The following is a 6,937-nucleotide window of genomic DNA, read 5'->3' on the forward strand; positions in this document are numbered from 1 at the left end:
CACACACACACACACACACACACACACACACACACACACACACACACACACACACACACACACACACACACACACACACACACACACACCTAAAACAGTGAGTCTGGGAAGTTGAAGGAGGGATGAAACGCCATACAAGGACGTCTCTCTCTCTCTGTCTGCTGTATCTCTATCTCTCTCTCTATCACACACGCACGCACGCACACACACTCACATACACATACACACACATGCGCCCGCCCACGCACGCACGCACGCACACACACACACACACACACACACACACACACACACACACACACACACACACACTCACATACACATACACACTCACATACACATACACACACATGCGCCCACCCGCCCACGCACGCACGCACGCACACACACACACACACACACACACACACACACACACACACACACACACACACACACACACACACACACACACACACACACATTATGACTTTGCCTAGTGGACAGTGGGCGCCTGCTGCACTCCTTCCTCTCCAAAGGTCACTGTGGCTTCTTATCAGTCTCCCCTCCAGCCGCACAGAGCTACTTCAAAGCCGTCCTTGTGTGGCGTTTCATCCCTCCCTCCCTCAACTTCCCAGACTCTCTGATTTAGGGTTGTGTGTGGTGTGTGTGTGTGTGTGTGTCTGTGTGTGTGTGTGTGTGTGTGTGTGTGTGTGTGTGTGTGTGTGTGTGTGTGTGTGTGTGTGTGTGTGTGTGTGTGTGTGTGTGTGTGTGAGAGAGAGAGAGAGAGAGAGAGAGAGAGAGAGAGAGAGAGAGAGAGAGAGAGAGAGAGAGAGAGAGAGAGAGAGAGAGAGAGAGAGAGAGAGAGAGAGAGAGAGAGACCGAACAGTCTGACCAGTGACCCCCTATTGGTCTTCAAGACAAATGCTCATCCCCAAGTTTGTCTGTTTTCAGGGAAAACGTGCCAAATTTAGCTTCTCAAAAACGTATTCTATCAGCACAAACAGAGCTGATAAAGCCTACTTCATTTAACGGCACATTAAAATCTAAATTGAATACTATGAGGAATAACACGTCTGTAGTGATTGCAAGACGATGTGATATATTGCATGGCCTAATCTTAGGTGTAAAAACTTGTTAATATTGGAGTGCACACTGATTTTAAAATGTGGACTTTTGGGGTGCCAGGTGTGCATAATGCAGTTGCATAACTGATATAACACTGTGTTAACTGTTGTAACACTTGTGCTTTACGTAAGGGTTAACGTTCGGCGAGAAGGTCGCTACCGTGGAATAGCAGCACGACAGAGAGAATCTTTAGACCCCGACGCGGAGCGGAGGGGTCTTGTTCTCTCTGAAGTGCTGCTATTCCACAAAGCGACCGACTCGCCGAAAGTTAACCCGCTTATTATATGGATATACTTAAATGATTCACACATGCGGGACATTTCTTTAGACCTATTTAATGTTAAGATTGTTGCTGCGCAAAACAAAACAGTGCCGTTGTGGAACACCGCTAGGCAACAGCTAGGTAGGCTAGCCAGGACAACAGGTGTTGTCTATCACAGCAGCTGATTAGAGTGACAAAAGACCGGACCCCCTGCGGAGTGATATGAAACATTCGCTTTAGCCACTGACTTGTATGCAAGCCAGTGGCTTTAGCAGTGAACGTCTTGTTGCCATTGACAGCGGTAGCCAGGACAACGGGTGCTGTCTATCACAGCAGCTGATTAGAGTCTTGTTGAAAAGTCGCTTTAGCAGTGAAAAGTCTTGTTGTCATTGACAGCGGTCTGTTATAGACCAACCCTTCCGTTATCGAAAAATAACAGACGTCCGAACGTTGGGGAGCCCCGTTGAAATGAATGGAGCATTCGACAGATGACGTCACAACCATATAATAATGTTGAATATTATGGAGGCAGCTAATCATTTCTGTTTGTCAACAATCAGCGTTTAGAAAAATAAAAGGGTTTTGGCTTTACATCAAAAGACCTGATTTATTGGAAAGAGGAAAGAATAACAAGCGAGAGTCTTCTCTGCAGGTTTAAAGGGTGCATCCAGGAGCGGAGCTATGGGGGGGCAAGCAGGGCATTTGCCCCTGAGGCCAGGGCCCTCCTGTATTGTTGGTGGGGGCCCTATTGTCACCATGGCAAGTTGTCTGAGGGGCCCTATCAGTGTTTTGCCCTGGGGCCCTGTGTGCAATTGTTCCGCCACTGGGTGCATCTGGTTATTCCTCTACGGCTTATAGACTTCGGAACTCTATCCAAAGCACTCTCCTTTGAAGGTAGTTGGAGTTCTTAAAACCCTTTATTTTACATAGGGCTGAATAATGAAAAGGAAGAAAGGAGTCGCACACTAGAGCTGAATGCAGAATCAAAAACAAAGCCGAAAAAAGTAAATAAAACCGACAGACGGGGACAAACGTTTCGGGTCGCCACCCCACTTTTACATAGGGCTAAAATGTAGCCTACCTCATTTATTACTTTCAAACACAAAGCAGCCTTTTTGAAGCTGGGCAGGCAAAAAATTGGGCTGATTTGAAAAAGAACTATTATCCTTCATTAAGCTGGAGACACGTAACACATAATATACATAATTTGCACAGTCATTGTCTGCCCCTGTATGAAGTTGAATACGTTGTCATGAGAACAAAAGGAAACATTATTTTCATACGTTTTTAGGGCATACATTGTTTGGTTTGTTCAGCGCAATTAATATGCTCCCCATAGGTACAATCCCTTTCTGAGAATCCCTTTCTGCTTTGTGAGGTAATTTTGGAAGACATGTCTGACACTTTAATGGGCAAGGGCCCATATAATACTGGTTATTGTAGAACTGTGTGCGTGCGTGTGTGTGTGCGTGCGTGCGTGCGTGTGTGCGTGTGTGCGTGCCTGTGTGTGTGTGTGTGTGTGTGTGTGTGTGTGTGTGTGTGTGTGTGTGTGTGTGTGTGTGTGTGTGTGTGTGTGTGTGTGTGTGTGTGTGTGTGTGTGTTTCCATAATTACATAATAACCTTATATCATCTCACTTGTGTGAAACACCAAAATCCATTTGCCTGCATAAGCACTAGCTGGTAACATCTGTTATTGAATTCTATAGCATGTTCCCTTTTCTGTTTGTGCACAGTTTCCAAAGTTGTCTTCCAAGTGCTGAAATGACAAATGACAAAATACTCTCCTGTTGGACACTTGACCTGATGATATTTCAAAGATAACTCTCTCTTCTACATGGGTAATAGGATTCAGCGGTCCCACACACATTTCCCCCGTTTTTAGTCAATGTCATACAGTATATCAAGAACAGTTATGTCACACAATAATGACAGGGGCGAGAGTGACTGTTGCCAGGCAGAGATGTAAAGGTTGTAAGTGCATGTGTTGCATGGAATCTTCTGACCTTCAAAGAAAACAGCAAATGGGCACAGCACACTTTCAAATATGGGTTGTGTGCTAGTGTGTGTGCATGAGTACAAAAGGCAAATGAGAAGTCCACAACCATCCCATTTCATTTCAGGGACTCTTTCTCAGCTGCAGTCAGACTGCCTTAATGACCAGGCGGGGCACAGGTGGGCACAGGTGCACTGAAAAAAGAGGGAATAGCGGGTCTTTGAATTAACCTATATAAAGTAAATAGATGCAAAACAATTCATTAACATTCCTTGAGTAAACATGATTTCATCAAATAAGGATAATGTGTTCTTGGAGACTGCTGAATTGGCATGTTTCTAATGCTTTGAATGAACATGATTAAGTTGTGTCTGGGGTGGCCTCCAGTCCTGAGGTGGCGCTAGTGCACCACTTTCTAAGACAAGAAGAAGCCGGAAAGTTTCAAGCCAGAGAGCCGTTCGACTCAGTCAGCCCGGTCCTACTCTTCAGTCTCATCTCGCTGGAATAGTGTTGTCATGTGTGAAGATATACACGAAATTGAGTAAGTAACTGAAGTACTTTCATTTATGGTGGGCGATGTACTACTGCTCTTGTGTCTTTTGTGTGTGGAAGCTGAGCTTAGACTCTACTACATTTACCCACGCAGTGCTCTTTGCTTAGTAACAGGTGCACTGCAAACACATGCAGTTGGCTATGCCCCATGTCATTTTAGAAAAGAATGGAAAATATGTACATTTAGGATATTCAAAGGATGTAGTAAAAACTGCTACTGTACAACAATCTAGCTGGTTATCTTCAGTTAATAGCTATATTTGCGCGGGAGGGTCTGATCCGTTAATGGGGGAGGGGTGGTGAGGGGTATGCACAGAAGTAGAACTTGATCGAACACGTTGCATGCTCACGAGAACAGAGGGCTGGCGTCGTTTCGGTGTGTTCATTTTAAGCCAAGTATTCTATTTTTAAAGTTTTCTTTTCTTATCCAACCCAGGTGTTTAATGCACACATGCACTTGTGGTCTTAACCAAAGATTAATCAAATGTAAGCTTTCCTGCACACGAAGTCAAAGAACAACCGACCTAGATAGAGTGCATATAACCTGAATTTAAACTTTGCACAGGGAATTGGATGAAACATGTGGGAATAGTATCCTATTTCTTGAAGTGCATATCACTTTTTTTTTTACTTGCACTTATGGTGCAATGCAAAGCATGCACTGCCTTATCTCGTTTTACTTAGCCTATATCTTCCTCTTTTAAGTGGAGCATTGTTTACAAGTAGCCTAGTTTACAGAATGCATGCTCCTCATTCACGAATCCTGTGCTGTTTATTAAATGCTTAACCTCACCAATTCCTCCTTTCTTTCTTTCTTTCTTTCTTTCTTTCTTTCTTTCTTTCTTTAAGGACTTCTGCTGCACTGTTCGAAGTCTGTAAGGTAAGACATTCAATGCTGATTGTCTTTAAGGTTTTTATATTGCTTTTATGTTGTGTGAATTTGTGTGTGTGTGTGTGTGTGTGTGTGTGTGTGTGTGTGTGTGTGTGTGTGTGTGTGTGTGTGTGTGTGTGTGTGGGGCTTTTCCCTAATGTTTATGATTTGTCAATCCTTTGGGCTCTTTATGCCTTTTCAGATCAGTGCTGAATTCAAAAGAATAACCACAGTTCCCCTGCAATCCAAGCAACTGTTGCTGAATTGGCTGATGTAAGTTTCTGTATTTTTTGCCTGTCTACTTGATGGTTCCTGAGCAAAAAGCCTTTTTTACTATTGAGTTACACCCATGCATGTTAAAACCCCATAGAGAGGATCATGATCTGCCTTAGTAGTCATGGTACCAGTACATTCATATGCATGTTTCTTTTGGTGGCAGTCAGCTTCCCAATGTTGATGCCATTCATAGAATCCCAAAACAAATCAGTCCCACCACCATTTTTGACCGTAAACATGGGACTATTTTCTTTATACTTCTCCCTTGGCTACTATCACACATGCTTGAAACAATATAAAGCAAATGTGTTCATCATGGTTTCATCAGAGACTAACAGACTTCAGATATGGATTGCTGGAACCATGTCCTGTGGTCTGATGACACCAACATGAACACATTTTTTCGGATGGTGTCAAGCATGTGTGATCTTAACCAAGTGAGTAGTACAAAGTAAACTGTCCCATGCTCATGGTCAAGTAGTGGTAGTGGGACAGACATGGTTTTAGGTGGATGCATGGCGTCAATATTGGAAATCTGAATTTCACCAACATGTACCATGACAATTGAAGCAGATCATGATACAGTCTGTGATTTTAAAGGCGCAGAGAGTGATTTTTTAAGTAGTTTATTTCCAGAACTCATGCTGCACAGGTTACAAATGTTCTCCTTTTCTTTCTTTCTTTCTTTCTTTCTTTCTTTCTTTCTTTCTTTCTTTCTTTCTTTCTTTCTTCATTTCATTAAGTTGTACAAGATGCACCATTTCTGAGGACTTCTGGCACAGTAGCCTGCACTGTTCAAAGTTTGCAAGGTAAGACATTCAATTCGGATTGTCTTAAATGTTTTGATTTGTGAATGACAGCATTTTATCTCCTTTCTTGAATGTGTGTGTGGCTTTCTCCTAATGTTAATGATTTGATTGTTAAATCCTTTGGGCTCTTTATGTCTTTTCAGATCAGTGCTGAATTGAAAAGAATCACCACAGTCCCACTGCAATGCCCTGCACTGTTCCAAGTCCACAAGGTAAAGCATTCACTTTGGCCACAACCCTACCCAGTGCACCTTAACAACTTGACTCCTGCTTTAAATTAGCTGTTGGGGGTGACTAAATATTCCAGTGGTATAAGGAGCTGCTTCTCGAATTTTTATATTTAAATTTTGTCGTACTCTGACCAGTGAATATTAGATTATTGCTTAGTACTAGAATTGGAGTTATCTGAGACAAGATGATCTGATCTGAGAAGTGTTGATGACTACCTCCCTGGTGTTCCCACGCTCAGTGTGGAGTGTGACACTAGTTAGTTTGTATGCATTGTGCTATGCTCAACATGACATTGAGAGGCTTCAGTTGAAAGTGAGCAAGCTATCCCACGGTTTCCTTATTCCAATACACTTACTACACAATGCATGTGCAGCTAAACAAAAAGAAATATTAATATCTTCTATGTAGAAACAAAATGAGCACTACAATGAAGGGTATAATATCTCAGAGCACTTTGTCGACACATGTTTTTCTCTCTGATGGTGGGGGGGGGGAGAAATCAGAGTCGACAGAGTGCACCAGCTGTGTTACGCTTTTCATTATATTGCCCATTGTATGTCTGCCTAGAATATTGCATGTTTTATTTTTAATCACTTAAAGGGACACTGTGTGAGATTTTTAGTTGTTTATTTCCAGAATTCATGCTGCCCATTCACTAATGTTACCTTTTTCATGAATACTTACAACCAGCATCAAATTCTAAGTATTCATTATGACTGGAAAAATTGCACTTTTCATACATGAAAAGGGGGATCTTCTCCATGGTCCGCCATTTTGAATTTCCAAAAATAGCCATTTTTAGCTGCAAAAATGACTGTACTTGGACCATACTAGA

At 42.6% G+C, this 6,937-nt stretch overlaps 1 long non-coding RNA gene across 1 annotated transcript; it reads left to right on the forward strand.

Annotated features, from left to right (window-relative positions):
• Window positions 1-3,581: 3,581 nt before the first annotated feature.
• On the forward strand, window positions 3,582-5,844 carry LOC134464007 (uncharacterized). The gene is made up of 4 exons (XR_010037824.1): window positions 3,582-3,904; window positions 4,765-4,795; window positions 4,989-5,059; window positions 5,806-5,844. It is a non-coding gene; the product is annotated as an uncharacterized LOC134464007 (long non-coding RNA).
• Window positions 5,845-6,937: the final 1,093 nt, after the last annotated feature.

This window comes from Engraulis encrasicolus, chromosome 15 (assembly GCF_034702125.1).
Source record: "Engraulis encrasicolus isolate BLACKSEA-1 chromosome 15, IST_EnEncr_1.0, whole genome shotgun sequence".
Taxonomy (NCBI): domain Eukaryota; kingdom Metazoa; phylum Chordata; class Actinopteri; order Clupeiformes; family Engraulidae; genus Engraulis; species Engraulis encrasicolus.